The sequence below is a fragment of the Rousettus aegyptiacus genome, unplaced genomic scaffold (genome assembly GCF_014176215.1).
Source record: "Rousettus aegyptiacus isolate mRouAeg1 unplaced genomic scaffold, mRouAeg1.p scaffold_m13_p_11, whole genome shotgun sequence".
Classification (NCBI taxonomy): Eukaryota; Metazoa; Chordata; class Mammalia; order Chiroptera; family Pteropodidae; genus Rousettus; species Rousettus aegyptiacus.
Window position 1 is genome coordinate 85,209,529 of NW_023416286.1, and position 23,893 is coordinate 85,233,421.

Sequence of the window (23,893 nt, forward strand, 5' to 3'; positions counted from 1 at the left end):
AGCTGCATATGATAAGGTAACCTAAAGAAACAAGTGAGCTAAAGAAAAATTGGCCAATTGACACAGAATTTAGAGGGAATATAGAGAACTTTCTTGGTTGGATATAAAATGGTATCTTATCTCTAGTCTTTTTTTTTTTTTTTTTTTTTTGCCAGTAACAGATTCTCAAATTAAATAAAGCCTGGAGACAAAGATCTCAAATTGCAGTAAGACTGTGAGATCTTTACTACTAAAGGATCACATTTTATATTCCCAGTACTGCATTGATTTGTTCAAAAAATACTTACCGTTAGTTTATTATGTATTTTAAATGTACTAGAATCTAAGTGCATAAAGATGAAAATACATGTTTTTGTTCTTACCGAATTTATAGTCAAGTGGAAAAACAGGCAAGTGAAAACAAATACAACATGATAATGCTTGCAATGGAGGGATGAAAGACTGGTATAGTGGGAGAAATGAAATGAGCCTAAATTTCTGTTATTTTTTTTGCTCTTCTGCAAGTCTAAAACTTTATTTTTAGGAAGAAAGAAAAACAGGAGTAGAGGATGAAGGAGGCAAAGAACAAAAGAAGAAAATGTTTACTCGAAGCAGAAAGAAACCCAAGATAGTGAATATTTACCTATGTCTGGAAATGTTTTAGGCTTTCTGACATATTTACTCATTAGAAAATATTATAAACTATTATTATTGTCACTATAACTGAAAGCTAGAGAAATTACAGACCTTTCCCAAGGCTATACAGATAATATTAAGTTAATAGTAATGATAATAAACCGTATTGGTTAATCAAATACTAGCTATAAATGTTTAACATATATTTTTTAAATTAAAATAAGCAAATCCAGGTGTTCTCCATTATCCATTTTGTATTTTAAACACAATAAATGATATTCCTGAAATATCAACAGTCTAAAGTCCATTTTGGCACAATATAGTCTTAGTTACAGTCAATGAGAAAAAGACAGATAAATCTTAGCAATTTCAAAAAAATCCAGAAATTTTTTATTTGTGATATCACTATTTTAAAACATTTTGAGAACTTCTGCACACTTATCAAATCCATACTTAGTCTACTTTGAGAGTTCAACCAGCCATTGATAATTGAATAATAAGCCAGATTTTTGCTAATAATATATCTTTGCTGTGCTTAAGTATTCAGCTGCCACCAAAAGCAATCTGTCGAGGATAGCAAAAGTACTATGGATCTGAAATATAAAGATATCCACAGTAAGATTGGCTGGGTGGTGATGTTCATCTGAAAAATTACATATTAGATCTCTATGCCCTGTCAAATATTTAAGTAACAAATCAAGCAAGAGAGTCTTTGTCAGGCTCTTATTTGAAACCAGATGCACCCTTGACTTGTGTAACCATCTGCATATTTAATCTTAGATATGAAAACGTCATATTAATTATAACTGCCCTATTAATGGCATCAGGTTGTTTAGGACATGAGGTGGTGAATATACCTTTCAGTGCAGGTGGTACAATTCCTAGTAGAACTATAATAATCACGGCAAGCTGGACGATTTATTTATAATTCATCTTTAGTGAAATTCATTTCATCAAGAAAGTGTGTAGCTACTTCAATCATTAGAGAAATCACAGTCCCCTTCATTGTAGTAATTTTTCTTTTTATAATAAAATTTTTTCTTATAGAAGAAAAACGACTTTGCTGTAATTGGTTTCTACTATACTTTATTCTTTTATGCATACACCTGTCTCCTTATCTGCATGTCTCTCAGATTTAAGGCTGCAGCATTGACTCTTGTGCGTGGTGGTATTTGTGATGCACTACAGATTGAATTGAAATCCTTTGAACTCATTTAGGCTGTGACATTTTATGGCAGATTAATTAAAATGATTCGTGGGGACTTTAGCCTCAGTGGGAAAAGTGAACAGGTTTCTGATGTGAAATTCTCCCCTTGGCCTCCCTCGCTTCGTGCCTGATTACTTCCGCATTATCTGCATTACTGTGTTTCCTTTAAAATTATTTAAGATCGGTATTTGGATTGCATGCATAGGTAATTTACTGTTTATGGAGAAAATCAAAACTCTTGCAATACCAGGTGTTTACAACCCAATATCTGTCCTTGAATCAAGGGACACGCTAACTTGCTAGGAATGGAACATCACAAATGCTGCATCAGGCTCTGTTGTTGTGATTTGCTCTAGCAATGCTTCAGCCCAACCTGCTGAAAAGTAAAAAGTGCAGAATGCCTTATGCCACAGCACCGGGTTGCCAAGAATATGCCACCTAGGAACTGTTTCCCACCGGAAGTTCAAATTCACAACAGGTTATGTGAAGTTCTTCAAGTATCTTTTTTTTTTTTTTTTCCAAACTGGTGGTATCTTCATGTAACATCTCAATCAGGAAATGCCAGTTACCTCCTGTCTCATTATTTATGAACATTTTAGATTCAACTGTAATCATTTAAAAAAGTTCTGTTTGTTTTAGGCAATCCAATAAATATATGAAATATATTGCATAGAATAGTGTATTAAGTAAGATGAACAGAAAGTTAACTCTTGGTTACTTCTTTAGATGATTTTTCAGTCTTTTTCAAATTTTTGTGCTCTTATTTTTTTCCCCCTTATACAGTTCTGCTCCCATTTAATTATTTTGCTCCTCATTAGCTCTGGTAGAGAACTGAAATTAGACTATACACCTACTTGTTAATGGTTCCAGTAAAAAGTGTTCTAAGAGTGAAGGGAAGAGATAGAATCAGAAAGTCTTAAGAACCGAAGGGATGTTTAGAAAACATACAGTGCAATTCATTCATATGGATAAGAAATTTTAGAATTCAGTGTTAGATGGCTACCCTAAAATATTGTGAGAGAGAGCATCTTGGCAAAAATCTTGTAATGAGTAAAAGAAGATTTGGTGTTATGTAGAGTTTTTATTTTTTATATGCCTATCAAAAATCGAGGTTTGAATAATGATTTTGGAAAGTCTAATAATATATCTTATTCGTTTCAGTAGCCTATTTTTGGTGAGTACTGTAATAATTATTACTTAATTCATAGATATAGAACTATGGTTCATAATTTTTACATCACTTACCCACTTTTTATATATTTTAGTGGATACTGGAATTCAGTCTTTGGCTTCAATCCAAACTTTTTTCTTTGTACTATGTTGCATTTATGATAATTCAAAAATGAAAATAATTATACACTTTGGAATTATATTTGTTTTTCTTTAATTTTATCTTACATTAATGACCCCTTTTTTTTTAAAAAAAAAAGAGTAGACTATCATAAACATATTTATGTTTCAGACTTAAAGTTGTCAATTGACTCTATTTCTGTGCTTCAGATAAATGTTACTGTCATCACATAACACTTTGGACTTTAGTGTGGCTCAGCCAACTTTGACACTGTCTAATTCAATGCCCTCTCTCCAAGAGACAGAGCAGAGGTTCCGTAAAATCCTGGAGAAGCTGATTTTAAGTTGTTAATAACTGATGGCCTGGGAGAGTGTCAGGCTTCTCTCAGCCCCAGGAGGGGACAGTCCATTCCTGTGATTGTCGTATAATTGTAGAGTCAATGTGACTATTGGTTCTATCTGTACTGTAGGCCTTCAAATGCTAGCTCTTTCATGGGGTTCATTGGTGTTTTTTGCAGGACTTTGGTGGTTTAGTCACTGATCTGGTGGCCTCATTTAGACACAATCTCTTTTTCCTTTTGTCTATATAGATATCTATATGCCCCAAGGCCTCTTGCTTCTAAGTTCTTCTTACTCCAGTTAGTGATGGCAAGGTTGATTTAAAAGTTCTGATTACCTAATGTGGCATCTTTTTGACTTGTGTCAATGTTATGAATGTTTGAGCACAATTTCCTGGGAATGTAAGCTATTCCTATGTAGCGTATCTCCCCTGACCATTTCCTGGCCACATAAAGTCCATTTGGAGCTTAATCACTTTACTACCTTCAGAGAGAAGGCAGGGACCAGTCTCCAGTTTGGGGCTGATAGATGGAGCACCATGATGGAAGAAATAAGTTAAACATTCCATCACTATAAACCTCACCTTGAGAAGAAAGGGGGAAAGAAGTAGTTATTTTATGATTTAACTCTCCTCAGGAAGACAAACCTCCCTTCCTGCAAAAAGTTACTTTTTGGAGACTTAGTTAAACTATAAGATTCTAGGACGGTAAATCAAACTTCCTTTTGACATGACTATAGAGAATTTAGCAACTTTTATTTTTAACAGATACCCATTTTGACAGATATCCTTGGACCAGTTAGTAGCCCTTAAAGAGATGAAAGACATCTCAATCATTACTTTATTTAGATAGTACTTCGATAAATAGATAAATGGATAGATGTGCATTATGCAGATATACAGATTATATATTCCTATTTTTTGATAATTAGGTCTAAATTACTCTTAATGACACTTGATAATGGTATTTATTGTTCAGGTATAGAACCTAAGAATAATTGATCTCTGGCACAGACGATTCTCAAAACAATTAATAAAACTAACACTAAATATTCGTATAATAAAAATAAAGATTCTAGGACTCCACCACTGTTGAATTAGAACAGGAGGGAACATACTGGAATCTGCATTTTAAACAAATATCAGACATGATTTTCAGGCAGATGAAGTTTGAGGATCACTGATGGACGCAGTGGGGAATTGCTGATGGCTTTTGAATAAGAACGAAACAGGAGACAAGCAGTATTTTTATACACCAAGTAGATATGGAAGATGGACTAGAGGAGGGAGAGAGCCAGGATAGCCTGACAAAGACTCCAGGTAGGGAGCCTTGTAATTGTTCAAGTAAGAATTGGTGCCAACATGAAAGGAAGTGCAAAGATAAGTACGAAAAACATGATGAGTTGCTATGAAATGACAGCACAGAAGGCGTTAAAGGTGATTCCTAGCTTTTGAGCTTGGATAATGAGAACACAGATACATACACCCCTCTTCACAGTGAACATAACTGCAGAGGAGGATCGTGGCAGCTGCTGCCTGTAAATCCACGCTGATCCGTAGGAGGCTTCATATCCCACACGTGTGAGTCATGCTCTGTTTTGGAGTATGTGTACCCATAACAAAACCCAGGCTTTGCTCCGCATGTGGCATCTCCCGACAGCGCTTCTGACTTAGAAGCACTGGAAAAATGGATAAAGCTTGATAACGCTGATGCTGCCATGCTTAGGTTGGTGTTGGGCTTACGTCTCACGTAGATTTTATCATCCTAGGTAATGTTATTTCAAAGCAGGTTCTAACTGGTCATAATGTAAGTTCAATCTTTCCCATTTATATGGTGTTTTACAAGATTCTGTCACGTGAGTATGCTCTCTACTCTTCACAGCAGTGTCCTGAACGAGACTGAATGGGAATTATTCTCATTATGTCCATGAGGAGAGTTCCTTATGTGGCATACACTTTAAATCCCAGCCTCCCTCCACCTCACCTTCAAGGGTCAGTTCAGAGGTCACCTTTTTGTAAAGTTTACCCAATTCCCTCTGACAATCTTTTATTTTACCTGTGTTCTAGAACTTGCTACATTGATGTTATTACTCTTATTTCATTACCCTCTAGTTATTTATTACTTGTTTCTCTGTCTCTCTGTCTCTCTGTCTCTCTCTCTCTTTCATCAGACTTTGGGCCAGGAGGGCATCTGTGCACCAATGCTGAAATTATGTTTGTTCTTAGCTAAGTAAGAACAGAGATGTCAGAATTGAGAAAGTCTCTACAGACTTGTCCCATCAAATTCTGGTCAGAGGGTCAGTGTATTCAGTGGGCACGATCAGGTTCCTGTCATATCGTGTTTAGTCTTAAAGTCATGGTGTGAACGAGGCCCAAATAGTCAACGAGTCAGGGAAGACGGCCATTAGAGAAGATGGAAATAGAACACAACCCAGGATTTCTTGATTCTTGGTCCTGAGGGTTCTTCCCTTAACTTGGGCTGTTTTATTTTAGTCAAGGTAGTTGTTGCAGGGCTCTCATCTAGGCTCCTTTTAGATTATCCATTGTATTTTAAAATCTTTCTAATTGCATTCCATGAAATGTGCTATTCACTAAGTATGTTATACACAATTCTGATGCGCCTTTTCCCTTTCATCCGTTTAGCAAATGCAGTGAATGAGCTTTATTAACTCTAGCATCCCACAACGGCCTCCATTGTCATTAGCTATGACATTTTACATTTTTTTAATGCCTTTTAAGAAAGCATTCATAGCTGAATCAGTTTTATCTACAGCTGAATTTAAAATTCGCAGGTACCATTTTCAATGCATTGTGATAGTGCAAATAGGCAACATTTACCTGATTCCCTTCATCCTCTAATTTTGTCATTCTGCTGAAAAGAGCTGCTGATTGTGTCGGGCATGATTTGCTCTATATAAAACCACGCTGCTTATTGCTCGTGATTCTATCATCCTCCGGATTTTGATAAATTTCATCTCGTCGGGCCTGTTTTATTATTTTACTGTTGATATTAGACTTACCAGGCCATCATTTTCAGGTTTGCTTCTCTTGCCTTTTGTCAAATGTGTACTTGACCTTGTATACTCTGAGCTTACCTCTCCCTGTTATACAGTTGATAATCCGGTGACTGAAATTTCACTAGCTGAGACTTATACAATATATTAAGCATGACTGTAGCAGAAAAGCCCTTTTGCAATGTAAACATTGTGGGAAGTACGACATATCTTTAATACTTCAGTGACAGTTAGTTTTAATCACTTCATTTTATATCGAAGTGACGTCATGAGGGCACAAAGATCCTTCAGAAAAGCCCCTTTTAATATGGTGCCAGAACAAGAATTAAGTACAAAATAATAATGTACATTAAATTGAGAAAAAGAAAAGGCACTTGATTCACAAATCAACTTTAGGGCTAGTGGTGCTGGAAAAACACATGTAACTATAAAATGTCTATTTTTCATAAAAGGGGTACGGAGTCTCTGTAATAGTAACAGCTAACATTTAGCAAGCCCTTATTACGTGCATATTCTCATTGAATTGTCCCGATAAGCTTATAGGGTAGATGCTCTTACTATTCGCCTATGAGAAAACTAAAACACAAGAAGGTCGCTTGTCCTTTGGAACAAAGCTAAAAGAAGGGGACGGGGATTCAACACAGGCAGCCCGACAGCAGAGCCCGTGACATTCAGGACAATGTTCTGTGCTCGAGCTGGCGGTGACAGAGTTAATGTTCTCTTCTGGGTTCTTCAGTTTCTGTGACAGCCTTGGGGGTAGTCAGGCTTTGATTTTGTACTTACACAGCCTTGTTCTGTTTGGTTTCCTCTGTTTGTCATTGGTTAATCATAGCCTCTCAAATGATAATATGTAAAATGAAGAGGGGAAAGATGGGCTTACTATATAATGGAGGTGATATTGATGAAAGCCTATGGAAGAAATTATAAATAATTAAAGCTGAGTAGGCATTCTTTCTATGAAAATAGAGAAGGCAGTGAAAATTTACTAATTTAAAATAAACGAATGCAAATTCTTTGTGGTATTTTTTGGAGAGGTAAGGAATGTTAACCATGTTTTCTTAATAAAAACAACAAATCCTTATTTAATAAGTACCTAGAGTTTGAAAATCACCATGCCGGATACAGTAAGATATCTCGAGAAGTAGAAAAGCTAATAAAATATTCAACTCAGTCCTGGTTAGGCATAGTTATGTTTTTTCATTCACCTATTTTTTTATTCATTTATTTAATAAACACTCACAAGAATCCACTGGGTGCCAATTAGCCACAGGATATGTACTTCCATGTAGTAAGAAATAAAACAGAGTTATGTTGCATTTATCTCCAGAAAGAGCGATGGTGCATCCGGAACTGATAAAGGACTATCTAAACATTATATAGTGAATGAATACTGATCGAGCCTTATAATGTATTTCTTATATTGTGTTATCAATTCAGATTCTTACTTTTCCTGAACATATATGTCATGCCGTGAGGAGGTTTTCATTCCCATGAAAAACATAGAATTTAATGATCAATTATTGCTGAAGCATATTAAAATAGGCCCAGTGATAAGGATGGTTTTAGCGAAAAAATATTCACTATGTAAATATATTGGAAATTGTTCCCATGAATGTTGGGACTAGGAATTAAATACCTCCTGTACAATTTACTACCTAGCAAAATAGCATGCTTTTCTTAGAAATATGTGTTTAATTTGATAACTCAGGACTGAGTACAAATGAAGAGGCTATTATCAAGATGGAAAAGGTTCACCATAATTTTCAACAACCTTATTTATCTTTTGTAAATATTACAATTTGATATTTTAAAATTTGCCTGTAATGCTAGAAAAAAAATTTTGGCATTATAGAATCATATGTCAACCTGATCCATTAAAATTATGCCTGGAACCTTAATTAGGAACCTAAGTATAATTTTCTAATGTGTGAGATTTTAGAAAATTAGTGTTATTTATTTTCATTTTTCTTCTCCACAGGAGTAGACAGAATCCATTTGTATAATTACACTGGTCAAGATAATAAATTATTTTTCACGGTTTTTATAATCCCCCATTATTTTGTTTACATGAATAAGCTTATTAAGACATTTTATTTGTAAGTAAAAAGACTCCCATAATCCACTCTTTACAGCCTCCATCTTTTATTCCCTTTGTGAAAATATAAAGCTCTTACAGCTGCTTTAGAGATATAAAGAGCTCCGATTTGTTTGAAAAAGCTTCAGTGCGCATAGGCAATGTTTAAAGAGGCTTTAGCAAAATAAAAAGTAGAAAGCTTTTAAAGTAGTTGTAGAAATTCTGTCAACTGAGAAGCAAGTCCAAGATGGCAGTGCATATCAAAAAAACCATCCAACTTGGATCATCAGTTGCTTCTTGAGGTTGTTCTAACAGCTGGGGTATTCTTGTCATTGACTAAGTTCCTTATTAACCAGAGGTACACTCAGACCTGTATTCAGGGTTCTCCAAAAAGTTTTGCTAAATAACTGCGATGGTCCAAATTAAGGAAAAAGAAGTGACTATAAGTGCTCTGTTACGTATATTTTTCCAAACAATGAAAACTGATTTCTAAGATGTTGGAAGGCCTTTTTAATCATCAAAGGAAACTAAAAGTATGTTGTCATGTTTTCCTTTCTGTACTGAAAATATCCCTTTAGCTTTGAAGTATTATTTCAGTTCTCTCTGAAAATATTATATTACGCATATGTAAGGTTTTGACTAACAATGTTAGTTTCCTTATTCCATATTTATGAAATATTTTATGTTCTGTGCTAGATGCTGTGGAAGATATAAAAAGTTTAATAGGCAAAGTCTCTGCCTTCAAAGAGAGTATGCTCACTTCACGTGAGAAAAGAAACAAACATATACATGAATAATTAAATAGCAATGGAAAGAACTCTAAAAAAACATAGTTCCTTATGCCAGAAAATACAGGTAGCTACATGCAAAAGTGATTTACATAAGCATAGCAATCTTAGAACATCACAGTAGGACACAGAAGTGGTCCTACCAGAGAACATTCAGGTTTGACGGAAAAAAATCAAAATTTTTTTTGGTCCTGCTACTTACAAATGGACTTACTTTAATTTCCCTGAGATGATTCCTACCATACAAGGTCCTTTTAATCATTGAGAAAATAAAGGCCAAGCATTAGGCTTAATAAATTTGAATTTGCCAAATTTTTATCGTTGTTACGTGAGACAACATGGATATGTGAAGAACCACATAGACTTAGGGGCTTTGTATAATAGTCTTTCTTTGCCAAGAGCAGCAGTAGAGGAGAGAAAATGGAGGTGGATGGCTTAAAGGTGAATACTGAGAAGTATTAAGGAAGTGAAAAAGATGGCCAGATGACAGAATGTCCTGTATGGCGCTACTCAGAATGTGTTTGGTGGACCGACCAGTGGTAGCTCATAAACTACTTGTACTGAGATTAGTACAGAAATTAAGAGTTAAGTTTTTAGAATTTTTATAGTAATCTGATAGATAACATTGTTGATTTAATAATGAAATAAGAAATATTTTATTAAAATTTAATAATAAAATATTTTTGTATTTTTTTGTCTTCATGTTTTTTTTATTTTTCTAGTAATCTGTTTTTATTGAATTTTACATGTGTATCAGTTTGCATTTCAACTACTTGAGTTGAAAAACTGCACTAGTAAACAATTTGATTTCTATTAATTGAAAGTTGGTAGTTAGCACAGTGATTTTTTTTTTTTTGACTAACTGCACAATTCCTCCTGTTTTCAATTATGATGTACACAATATTTTTTTTGTCAAAGTGATGTTAGCAGTTGGTTCCTTGAGGATTTCACAACACCAGCCTGTCTATGGCTGCATGAATGAAGGACTTCCAGGAGGCAGGGGAAATACAGATAATTTGTGTCAGTGTCATAGATGAGATGAAAAACTTGTGAACAAATCAGGAAAAGTTTAATAATGCAAAAAAAGGGCATAGCGATCATCCAACAAACAGCACTGAGGCAAATCCCTCTAGAATATCTGCAGGACTATGCACACATTGATTGAGCCTGGCGTGTACGACTCAGGTAAACACCAGCCGAGAGCATTTCCTGCCCTGATGACTTACGCAAGAGTCTTAGAATCTGATAAATAACTTGGGGAAGTGAGGACCAAAGAAAATATATCTGACGTTGTAAGTGAACCGGGTGAAGAAGGCAGGAAAGACATCTGCAAACAAAACCTCTGTTTCCTGCTCCTGTTTCCTGTTAACTTCTGGCTGGCTGCCTTTCCTTTGTTTGCATGCATGTGCGTGTTCACGTGTGTTCGTGTGTGTGTGTGTGTGTGTGTGTGTAAAACTAGGCACAATCGAATTAGACTCCTAGATGTAGACATCAGGAGTCCAGGATGAGCTGTTTTTTGATTCGGTGGCTGAAAATCAGGAAGGTTAACAGTAAACACTTAGTCTATAGATTGCAAATAAATTGTCAATGAATGCCTAATTTTACTCCTTTCATTTCAAAGAAAAAACATAGTTGGCAAAATAACCTATTTGTCTATCAATTCTACGCTTACATTTTAAGGGATTTTCAATAATTTAAGAAAACATTTTTTTATTTTTTACCAGCGCATTTATTTTATTTGGAGATTTTTCTTAGGTGTCCTTCATGAATAAATAAAGACCAAAGGCAGAAAGACTTAATTTCGGGATCCCCAGAAAATTATAGTAGCATTGTTCATTTTCTTAACTTTTTGTTTAGAGATAACTGTAGATTCACATGGAGTTGTACGAAATAATATAGAAAGTTTTCATGGACTTTTCATTCGATTTCCCCCAAAGATAACATCTTGCTTAACTGTAGTACACTGTCACAACCAGGAAATTGCAATCTGCAGAGCATGTTCGGATTCGTCAGTTTCACACACACTTGTGTGTGTATGTGTGTATATAGTTCTCTGCAATTTTATCACATCTGTAGATTTGTGTGACCACCACCACGGTCAAGATATAGAACATTTGCATCACAAGGATCTCCTGTGCTATCTTTTTATAGTCAAAAACACTTTGTCCCCCTTTCTTTCCCTAATCTTTTGAAAGCTCTAGTCTGTCCACAGTCTTTCTTATTTTGTCATTGCAAGAAAGTCATATATGTTTACTTATTACTTTGCGTAAGATTTGCGATTGGCTTTGTTACTCAGATGACTCCCTTGAGATCCGTCGGGTTGTCGTGTGTATTGAGTTCATTCTTTTTTTTTTTTTTACTGCTGAGTAGTATTCCACGGTATGGCATACCATGATTTTTATGTCACACATTGAAGGACATTTAGATTGTTTCTTTACAATCTTTTCTTTATGATTGAAATACCCTCCTCCATTTTGTTCTTTTAGAAATGTGCTGCACATTTACAAAGTGCCCACATGTGCCAGGTGGTTTGCTTAACCTTTTTCACGCAGCACCAGTTTATTTACTGAACAACTCCAGGCAGTGGGTGCTCTTCTGATCTCCACTTTACACATGAGAACAGCCAGGTGAACGTAAGTTCAGTAGCCTGCCCAGGTCACAGTGCAGCAAAGAGTAGAGCTTGTGTGTGAACTCAGACGGTCTCAATCCACACCTGAGATTTGATTTTTCTCTACTTCCCATAGTAACAAATTAAGTGCAGTTAAAGTTGTATTTTCAATTGCTCTTATTTTGCCCAATGTATAATTTCATATATTTGTACATAACTTCTGAATACATAAGTAAATAATGAAAAGAAGTATCAAAACATATCTGACATATAAATGGAAAAATATTTACTTAAAATGTCTACTTCTGACTCCTGAATCCTAATTTTATATCATCATCTCATGAAGAACTTTATTAAGCAAAGAGATTTATAAATGTTCATCCATCAGACTATTCTTTGGACTCCAGGGCTAAGCAGAAGGTGGGTGGGGAAGGGGAGGCATGTGTGGGGAGCAGGGGGAGATGACTAAGTGTAGAATGTTGACTTGATGAATTTATCTTCCGCTCTGGGCACTATCCCTTCACTGGTCTCTATACTGTATTGGGCGATGTCTCCTATATCAGGAGGGAAGGTCATCTCGCCCTGAGATCCCTGGAGCTCTCTCCAGGATCCAAGGATTAATCCATCTCTGAACTCAAGGTTTCCTTTCAGCAGTCTTCCTAGCCTGAGGTACCAGCAGTGACCTTAATTCTTGGGTAGAGTAGCAAAGTGTAGGCGATGAGGACAGAGGTCTCCACCGACCCCTGTGAGAGGGCACACGTGAAACCGAGGCAGCACGTGGCCCCGGTGCGTGGGCCAGGTACTCTGAGAAGCCGCATAGTTACAGAAATGGCAGGGGGGCCACCACTGGGAAGCTGAGGTTTGTCATTTCTGTAGAGTAACTGGATAGCCTTTTTTTTTTTTTTTTTTTTTTGGCGATTCCAATAACCGTAATCCGAGGCTACGGCGGGTGAGGGGCGGGGACTGAGGCAGTGGAACTTCGACAGTCGGATGAATAATCTTGCAGAAACAGCGCTATAACTTGAGGGGAATGTGGGGCCCACTAGTTCATGTCACATTCCTGAGCAATGAATCCCAAGGGAGCGAAGGGACCAAGATGGATGTCGCCAGGTGGGGTATGGGGGGTGCGGTCAGCAGCAGAGGAACCCTGGCCGAGTCTCGCCTTCTCTTGTTCATCCCTTTTGAACGTTAAGGATTTCAGTTGCCCTAGTGAGGTCTTATGTTCCAATAAGATTTATAACAGAACCCAAGAGGTGTGTGACGTTATGTAAAAGACATACATAAACATACGTGGGGCCAAGAGTGAGGGGACCTCAGCTCTCGCTCTGGTTTTGCAAAGTCCTTTGAACAAGTTATGTTGCCACCACTCAGGGTCTTCACATACAAGGTATGAGACTAATTTTGAATAATTTTGCAACATTAATATTGTGTAATTTTGCAAAAACACACTAAACATTTCCATGATCTGTTGAACTATCATGCTTCATTATAGTTATTTAAATTCAGCAACTCACATTTCAAAATTATTTTATTAATGTTTTATTCTGAAAATGTGTATATCTTCAGAAGATATATATACACACACATGTGTATGTATATATATATATGTATGAATATATATATATATATGAATACATATATATAATTTCCTTATTACAAAGTATATAAGGAAGATTCTCTTGGGGACATGCAGGTATTGGCTTTAATATTCGCTTTACTTAAATCTACCCCATTTAAAATACTGCTTTGTATTGTTTTGCTGTTTTCACTCATATTTAAGCTGTGAAAGCAAGAGCTGACAGAAAGGCAGGGGCGATGCTGTGTGACCGAATGCTGCTAAACGAGGCAAATCCATTTGCTTAACAGGATGGCCTGTATGCTCAGGTGAGTGGGAACAGGAGAGTGAGATTCAAACAGGCAGGCAGAGGTCCCTGTGTCCCCAAAATGCTTGCTCTTCAATATGTTGCAAATTCCTTTAGAATAGACATCCTTCCTTAGGGAAGAATTCTCGTATCCATACCTAGAGGAAATCTATTGGGGGGCTGATGGGGAAGGGGGGAGATGATGGGGAAGGAGCAGTAAGGGAAAGGAGATGGAGGTGCCACCAGCAGGGGTCAGGCTCTTCCTCTCCTTCTGCATTGGGTATTCAAGAATTCCCAGCTTGAGGAAACCACCCCAGGAAAACCTAGAACAAAGTGCTTCTGTTATCATTCCATCTTAACCCAAGATATAAATTGCCACTGATGAAAATTAGCTTACAGGGAAATTACTCTTACAGAAGAAATTCATTTCATTAAATAAATCAAAGTGAACAATTATTAGTTATTAATTCTCTAATTAAAATAAACAATCAATCTGAATAAAGGCAATATCTTCAACAAAATGCTTCTTTTATCACTAAACTCATTTCACTAGTTTTTTAAGTGTCGAACCTCAACAATATGTCTTTTGTGCTTATTAAAAGAATACCTTTGACATGCTTTTGTTTCCAGATGCTTTACATTTCATTTTGCTGATTTTGGCTAAAAAAAATCTCTCATAAGCAGTCATTTTTTTTTTTCACATATTAACAGGTATTTTTCTTTTTCTTTTTTTAATGCTTGGTGGATATTTTGAAAAGCCTAATGAACAAGTTGTAATAGTAAATTTTGACTTTGGTTTCTACTTCTGATCATTCCACCACTTAGAAAAGCTCATATTAAGAAGAAAAGAGAATACACAGGAATACTTCTATTTATCAAATTGTCAATTGTTAACAGTAAAGCTAGCTTATGTTGATATAATATTTATAGTAAACAAATTATCAGTTCATCAAAACAACCCATAGAAGAAGTAGAACAACTGCTATTTATTATTCTCATGACAGATGAGGAAATAGAGGCTCAGTGAATCGAAGGACACTGACTAAGGCGTATGAGTCGTAGGGGTTCTGGAAGGATCTTGACATTTCGATTTGTGATTGAGTTATCTTGTTTTCATTATTTATAAATTTATTTTTAATCACTAAAATAAATGGGAAATAACAGTGACCGCTTAGGACCTTTCGAAGCAATGGATGAGAGATACTGAGAGGAATCCTCGTAGTGGTACTTCTAGAATCCTACCCCTTGATCATTTCAAGAATACACATAAAATGGAGAGGAGAGAGCAAGTGACTTTGGCGAGAGAAGCTGCTCTTGTGTGGCTCCCAGTCTGTTAGGGAGGGCAGGAGAGGGGTGCTGCTGCCTCCTCAGCCTCGTGCCTGCAGGGGTGGGGTCAGCTTCCAGCAGCTCAGAGTGTACCAGGTGGCGTCCTTCCATTCCCGTCTCAAGTGCAAGAGCCAGGCAGAGGGGGCAGAGTGACATTTCTGGTTCCTTAAATCCCAATGGGGCAAAGGATTAGAGTGCATTCTCAATGGGTTACGTGGGGCCACAGGAGAGAAAGAGCTGATTAAAATTCTACCTAACCAGGGCTGAGGGATAAATAAGTAGAACACAGGACTATTATTCTATGAAACCATGATAGATATGTTATATGTTTGTCCAAACCCATACAGTGTGTAGTAACACCAAGAATGAACCATACCGTGAACTACAGACTCTGGGTGATGATGATGCGTCAGTGCAGGTTATTTGGTTGTAACCAATGTACATTATGGTGGGGGACCTTCATAATGGGGGGAGGCTATGCATGTGTGTGATATGGGAACTCTCTGTACTTACTCTCAATTTTTCTATGAGTCTTAAACTTCTCTAAAAAATTAAGATCTATTAAAAAAATAAGTCCTGCCTAAGAGGACCACTTCAGAGTATGAGGGAACCAGCAGCAGGAGGAGCCTAAATGCCAAGTTAGCAATCTAGGAAGAAGGAGCAGGAAGCAGGTAAATCCACCCCCCCCCCGCCCCCAGCGCCCTGGTTCCAGCCCCAGCTGGGGTGGGAGTAAGGGGCGTTTCATCTTTGAATGCGGAATGTAGTGTGGATTAATGTATTGAACTGGGTACTTTTAATTACTGATCAGAGACCATTAGTTTGTAATTTAAAGAAATTGGACTTCCTTTTTGTTTAAAAATGATCTAGGTTATTGATTTAGTGCATTTCTTTCCATTTTGTTTTTTTGATACCGTGTGCTTAATTTTCTATTTTGCTTTTATGTTTTCCTATGATGAAATTATCATAAGTATTTTCATGCTGTTATGTAATATTCATAATCATTATTTTAATGACAGCATTGGGTTCCCTCTATGAGTGTCATAATTCGTTTCCTTTTTCCTGTGCTGTTGGACACCCAGGCTGTGTAGAAAAATTTTAATAGCCTTATTTTAAGGTCGGTTGGTTGCTTGTTTTTAGGATATGGACATATTATCCTTAAGATTTTTATGACAATTTATAAGTATTCCTTATAATTATAAATTGCTCTCTTAATTGTAATTTCAAACCCCAGTGTTACCAAATGTGAATGAGAGAAGATTTCTATTTTACCCAAGCCAATTGTGGTTGGTTACCTTTTTAGAAAAATTGCTCATTAAATGGAACACAGGTAAACATTTTTCATTGTGGCTTTGACTTATATTTCTTTGATAACTAGCGGGGCTTGATGCTTCTAAAATTAATTTTGTACACGAAAAGTATAACATCCTTTGTTTTTTTTTTATTAAGCATATTTTTTTTCTTAAATATGGAACAATTAGGAAAATATTAAGACTCTAACAGATACATGGTAAAATGATATAAACAAGCAATTAAGGTAGAATTATAACTGTTGAGTAAACATGTCAGAAAGTGCTGATCTCAATAGTTATCAGATTAATGCCAATTAAAACAGTAACGCGGTCCAGTATAGGGAGCCCAGCTTTGGACTGGGACCCCCTCGCTCCTCATGGGCGGACCTCTGCAGCCAAGATCTCCCTCCCAGTTCTCGACTGTCGCATGTGGGTGTCGCTTGTTTTCCGTCTCTGCCCCTTCTACCAGTCTCGTCGTGAGTTCTTTGTATTCTTAATCATAGGAGTTCTATGAAATCCGTCTTCAGGTGGTTGTCAGGGGCGGTTGTTTTATAATTTAGCTGTAATTTTGTTGAGGTTTTGGGATGAGGCGAGCACAGCTTTTACCTACTTCGCCATCTTGACGGGAAGTTCTCTATATGTATTTACTTCTTAGTTTCTATTAACTCTTTTACATGTAACAGTTTTTATATTTCGTGGAGTTAAAAATGGGACTATTTTCTCTTTTTCTGTATGTTTGTTCAATTAGAAAATTAGCGTCCCTTTAAAAATGGATAAATACTGAGATCAATTATCTCTGATTTCCTTTACTAAAAGTTAACTTTTTAACTCACCAGAATGCATTATGTTGTATGATATGAACTGAAGCTATGCACAAACACCTTTCTGCCCTTGGGCATCTATGGGATGGTCCTTTCATCATTCCTTGATGTGTGATGCCTCCTTTATCATATGCAAAGTTTAACATCTTTTCAGTCACCCTCTCTGTTGCAGTAATTTGTATGCTTATATGTAGAAAAGTAGACCAGTGTTTTATATGCAATTTCTTTTTAAATATATGGTTTTCTATTTTTCCTTTGAAAAATTACAAAGATGTTCTTACCTGGTATTCTAACAGATGGAGTTTAAATTATTTCCTCAATTTTTATTCCAATCACATTAAACTTTTGGACTAATTGGTGGAGATTTAACCCATTCCCGTTTAGAAAGAAAAAGTGCAGCTCACTGCCAGCATTAATTTAATTTTACATAAACACCCTCTTTGAGGCCGAAGTAAATCTGACTGGTTTTCAATGTGAAAATAAAATATAAAAACTATTCTCGGAGTTATTTCTAAACAGAACTCGTCTCTAATTCTAATGTAACAGAAATGTATACAGTGATCATTATTTAATAATTTTTGTGTGTGTGGTAAATTTCAAAGCATGGAATAACACAAAGAGAAACATCTAGGATTTGATATTTTCAGCGACTGAGAATTACTATATTTTGTAAATGGAAATACCACTACTAAGAACAGAATGCTATAAATAGCACAATGTCATTTGTTTCCAAAGACTATCGACATAATAGAGTGATGCAAAAATAATAATAAAAGTGAGATATTCCACGGCAAACTTTGGGGGTAAGTTTAGGACTGCATTCTGCGAGTTATCTCGGGGTAAATACTGTAGCCACAAGTGCCGCCGGCACGTATTCTCAAGGCAAACGGGAAATGGGTTAAAATCTTAACACTGTTAAGAAATATAAAAGAATAATGAATATACTTTTTTCTTAGATAAAAATTTAAAGTAGTTTTTCTACAGTTTTATTCCTGTAGATCATTTACTTTCCTCATTTGGGTAATTCCTACTTAATTTTTGTTGTTGTTGTTGTTGCTATTTCAAAGGGAGATTCTTGAATTTTGTATATAGAATAGGAATAGACATTTCTGTCTTTCTGTCTTCCACTTTGCTGAATTTCCTCTACAAATTACATTTTTCAATTGACAACTTTTCTAGAGCTTCTGCATCATGTCTCTTGCAACTAACGAAAATATTTCCTTTTTCTTATGCTTTCACTTATTTTTGGTTCAGAATTTATGAAATTGATAAGAATTACTTAAATATCATTAGTTTTGAGTTACAAATCTTAGTTGCTTTGCAATTGACTTAAAAAGGCTTTAAGACTTTCCCTACTGAGTAGCTTACTAGTTTTAAAATATAAATGGGCATAATATGTTATCAAATACTTTTTTGGCATCCCATTAAAGGGATAATATCAATTTTTAAAAATTTATTCTTTTTATGTGACAAGTTTATAAACTTTATCCACTTGTCATTCCTCAGATGAATGTCCTTTGGCATCATAAATCGTGGGCTTCTATCCTGGTTGTGCAAAGCGATCATGGAAAACATCAGTGGCAAAGCGCGGTAAATTTAACACAGGGTTAATGCAAGGATATTTACGATCAGAGAAGAATATAGCACAGGCAAGTCACCCCAGATCTCACTGTTCCACAGTTTAAGGTAGCATAGAGGGCTCCTGGTGCACAGTGGCTCGTGTGACGTTAGATAGAAGCCCTGCCCTAGGCTCACCCTATGTATTCATGCAGAGGTCAAGGAACATCTATACAAGTGTGTAAAGATGCAAGCTCCTGCTCTAGAAGGGACCATTTTAAAAAAGGGGATCCCTGGAACGTAGTGGCTGATATCTGCCCCTTCTTCCCTTAAGGCCATTCAGGTCTTCAGAGCTAGCTCTCTGCTAAATTATCAAAAGAGAGAATAAATAAGCTAGAGTTATGTAGATTTGTCTCTCCTCTGTTCTCTGTTACTTCATTTACAATTTAAGCGTCTATGTTCATCAAAAAGATTGGGCTGTATTAATATAGTCATGTTTTTTTTAAAAAAATACATGTGCTATGTAATCTCGTATTTTGTACTGCATTTCCTCTGAAATAATAGTCATTTAAGCCAATTCCAAAGCTTGGGGGGTATTTTTGTTTGAGCCATATGATTAATTTTGAATTTAACTTTATTATAATTGATTCTAATTGTTTTTCTGGGTCTGACTTGTGTTAATTCTATACCCTTTTTTGCCAAGTTGTTTTTTTTCCCTTTCTTGTGTTCTATTGCATAGAAAATATTCTGTATTTTCTTTTTACACTAATTTGGAAAATGAAGAATTTCTTTTAACTTTATAGTCGCAAATTTAACAATTTTCTAGACTTCTTAATGTGTTTGTGATGCACTTATGAAAGCAACAAATTACAACTTAACTCCATTTTATGGAAAAGTAGGAAATATAGTACTTTTGCTCTTTCTTATTCATATTTATGTACTTCTTATTTATTTCATCAGGGGTTGCAAGCCCTGCTGTTTAAGAACAAAATAGTCCTTTCATTAAAGCATATTTTATCATTCGTATCCTATGTCAATTACCATAATTACACAAATTATTTAGACTGAACAGCGTCAACCTTTCACCTAATAATGTTTAGTGATTTCTAAACTTTTTTCTCTTGATAGTTTCAGCATGTACTACTAATTCATGTCTATTCTACCACGACTTTTCAATGAGAGTTTTAAATTTGATTCATTTTCATTTGGTAGTGATTAGTGCACTAATTACTGTCTTTAAAGTAAGCTTTTTTACGGAAGTATCTGAGTGTGTTTTCTGAAACACTGCAGTTTTGAGGCTGCCATTCTGCCCTCTGCCCTGAATGCCGGCGTGACTGGTGACCAGGTTTTTTGATCTGTCACCTCTCCCTCCATCTCCACTGCCCAAACCAGAAAGTCCTCTGTTGTTTTATGCAGAGAAAATAACAAACAAATGGAACTTTCCAGATTATACATTCATTATTGGAAGTTGTTGTTGTTTTTTTTCCCCCCAGTATAGAAGTTTTCAAGGTCACCTTTCTTTTCTGGGAATTCGAATAATAAAGTAAAAGTGAAACATATTACTTACTAAATTTACCATAAACACAGTGATACTTCTTAGTTTCTCTTGGTGTCAGGCTGTTTTTTTTGTTTTGTTTTGTTTTTTGTTTTTTGTTTTTTGTTTCATTTTTTTAACCCTGGAAAGATCTTTTAAAATGATAATTAACTTTGATCTATTCTTTTTTTTTTGCCTTTGGAGATGACTGTTATTTGTGGTTTGAATCTGTCATTTAACCTCCATTTTTATTATCTTCTCTCGTTTTCCTATGGCTTCATTCTGAATTGCATGATTACAACACAAGCTTATCTTTTGCTTCTTAAAAATTTATTTTTCTTCTGTGTCGAGTCTGTCATTTAGCGCTTCCAATAGAGATTTCATTTCAATTCTTAATTTTTAAAAATTTATGTTTACTCTTTTTTATTTTTGTCTATTTCATAGAAGCATACCTTTACACCTCATTGAGAAACATGAGTCCAAAATTAAACTTTTTATTTATTCCCTAGAATAAATTTCTTTCTGGGCAAAGATTTATTGTTAAGATCATTTAAAATTATTTACAGTACAGGCAGAAAATCACATACGTACAGTATAACAAATTTTTAAAATTTAAGACCATATAACCATGATCTAGGGCAGGAAAATGAACATGGACAAGACCCCAAAAGCTCTTTGCAGGACCAACTACATAATTTGTAGGGTCCAGTGCAAAATGAAAATGTGGTGCCCCTTGTTCCAAAATTGTTAAAAATTTCACGACAGCAAGAACAGGGCAATAAATGAGGCACAGGCCCCTTCTGGTCATGCCTCTCTGCACAGCTGCACAAATTGCATGCATAACTTTCAAAGATGCTGTGAGGAGTAAATTATGTGTGTGTGGCCAGTATATTGAATAGGCATGGTGCATGGATTTTAATCATAATACAGTTTTTTCTTGTCTTGCACATTCAGTAAGGGTAAACTTCTGCTCCTGGAAGAAAACTCTAGCAAGACAATAAAGAAGATTTTTAGACAAAACACAATCTTGAAGAAACTTTAAGTCACAAATAGTATTTCAGTTAAATAGTTGAAGTACCTAATCCTGTATAAGAATTGGAACTCTTTTCTAGCTTAATCTTCCCTTCCTTAGCTTGAACCTACTTTGGACTGGAGACCTATATTGTGGAAGGTGATGTCCTTTACCTGTACTCACTTGCTGCTTTTACAGTCTTCTTGGGGTTAAGTGGAAGAAGAGATCGAGAGGATAGAACAGTATTGCGTAATTCTGTGACTTAAATTGTTGGTCTTGGTAGATCATCCAAGTTGCCTTTCTTTTCTTGTGATATGTTTAATGGATGCTTCAGTTCAAAGGTTGTCTGCTGGCTCCTCTCTTGTACTTCCCTAAAGGATGCATCTCAGTCCTGTGGTGGCTCGTGATTCCTTCTAGGCCACCTGATACCCAGCTTTGCTATTGTTACATGATGTAACAGTAGTCTCTATAGACCTTTAGACTGTTAGACAGGACCCAAGTGAACCCATGGCAGTCTTTTCTCCCATGTGGCCCAAATCTGGTGCTATGGGAAGGCTCAGTGCCTCCAGCTCTGAAGAACTCAGGGAGACAGGCCAGACCCAACACTCTGATACCCAATTATCTAAGCCAGCTCTTCTCCAGCCATCCACACCAACCAGACAAGGTTCAGACATCATTTCACAGTCTGATGCGTGCTTGAGTCAGGCCCTGGTTCTCTACAGTTCCTGAATGTTGGAATTCTCTGGTCCCATTGAAGACTATTTTGTCTTCCTCATACCATTCTTCCCATCCTACTAGGCTTGAGGATAGAAAAGACTCCTAGGAGGACAATAGCGACCTCCAGTGATACATAGCAAAATTCCGACAATAACACAAAATTCAGTTCCCGAATTCAAATGGATAAACTGTGAGGTCATGATGTAATGGGCTTAATTAAAAAATAATACCTTAGGTAAGGATATAATGATAGGAAAACTGACACCATATAAAACTGACCCTGCACTGTCACAAATGATCAAGAGTCCTTCATGTACTAATCAAACTAGCATCATGTTTTGGGCATTTTGAGAATGGCGAGCTAGGTAGAGGATGGGCGCCAAATGCCAATAGTATCAAATTTACATTATCTTTGGGTGCCTTATATTTCATAGCATTTCTCATCAGTTTCCTCAAGTCCCTTTCTGACTGCTTTTGATAAGCTTCAGGTCTACCCAGGAGTTATGAAATAGGTTTTCGTGCAACCCTTTGTAAATCCTGCATAATTTGGAATGGGTGTTATTTTATTTTCACTTTGCTATCTGGTAACTGCCTATTAGAGCCTCAGCTCTTTTTATATCTTGCAGCATAGTATTTTCAGAATACTCAATAAATAGTAGGTATTTGTATTCATCTCTAGATCTTATGCAATTTTTTTCCTACTTACTCATCCTTGAAGGAAGAGTAAGCCACATGGATTTATTGGGAGAGCTGCTATAAACCAGTTCACAGTTGACCTAGGTGGAGAAGGTATTCCTTAAGACCTGAAGCAGGAGGAAAGTTAATATGTATCACCTCTAAAACCGTGTGGTGTGCAGTAGATATTTTTTAAATGTCATTTCTTCTTCGGAATAGAAAGGGACTCATGGATATCCTGGGGAGAAAAAGATGGGGGAGCTTTTAGTTATGCAGCTTGATGAATTCCAAACTTTCTGTATTAAGAGGCAAAAAGAAACTCCAAGTAAGAGACTTTATATGAAACCTGAAGGCAAAGTATGCAAATTTGATCTGAGGCTACTAAGCTTCCACCCTAAGAGGTGGACCTCCAAGAACAAGTTAACTTGAATAGCTAGTAGAAGCAGAGAAGTGAAATTAATACAGCAGGGTCCAAAAAGGATCTTAACTTATGAATAAGGCATATGGAGAACTGTGGCAAACCCTGGAACACGGCAGTTCCTTGATTTGGTGGTGGTTGTTGATGTGCATAGAAGATTCTTTTCAAGATGGTTTTATGAGTATTTTAATAAAAAATTTGAAAAGAGGTTTACGAGACACCCCCTCTAACATTCTTCTCACATATCAGAAGCTAGCCATTCCTTAAAGAGAGAGAAATCAACTGTTGTATCATTATATTTAATATTGACATTCACTCATCAGTTTATTGCAATGTTTGCTTATTTAATAAGTAGTTCACGAGCCTTTATCATGTCAGACACTTTGTAAGAACTGGACATGCAATTATGAGCGAAAACAGGTGAAACCCTTTTCTCTTAAAGCTTGCCTTTCCATGGGGGCAGTCAAGAATAAAGAAGAAAATACATAAATATACAATATTTCATTTTATCATAAGTGCTAAGAAGAAGAAAGTCAGAGGAAAAGGATGTAGTGGGGAGTAATAAAGTTAGCAGAATTATTTGAAATAGGTTGGTCAAAGAAGTGATATTTTCCATAGAAAAATTCTCAGATGACCTCAATAAAGTAAGGAAGAAGGCCATGCAGATATTTGAATAAAAAGGATCAGGCAAAGGAGCAAATGTCAGTTCAAAATGTTAAATTAATGATGCTATTCATAGAAGTAATAAT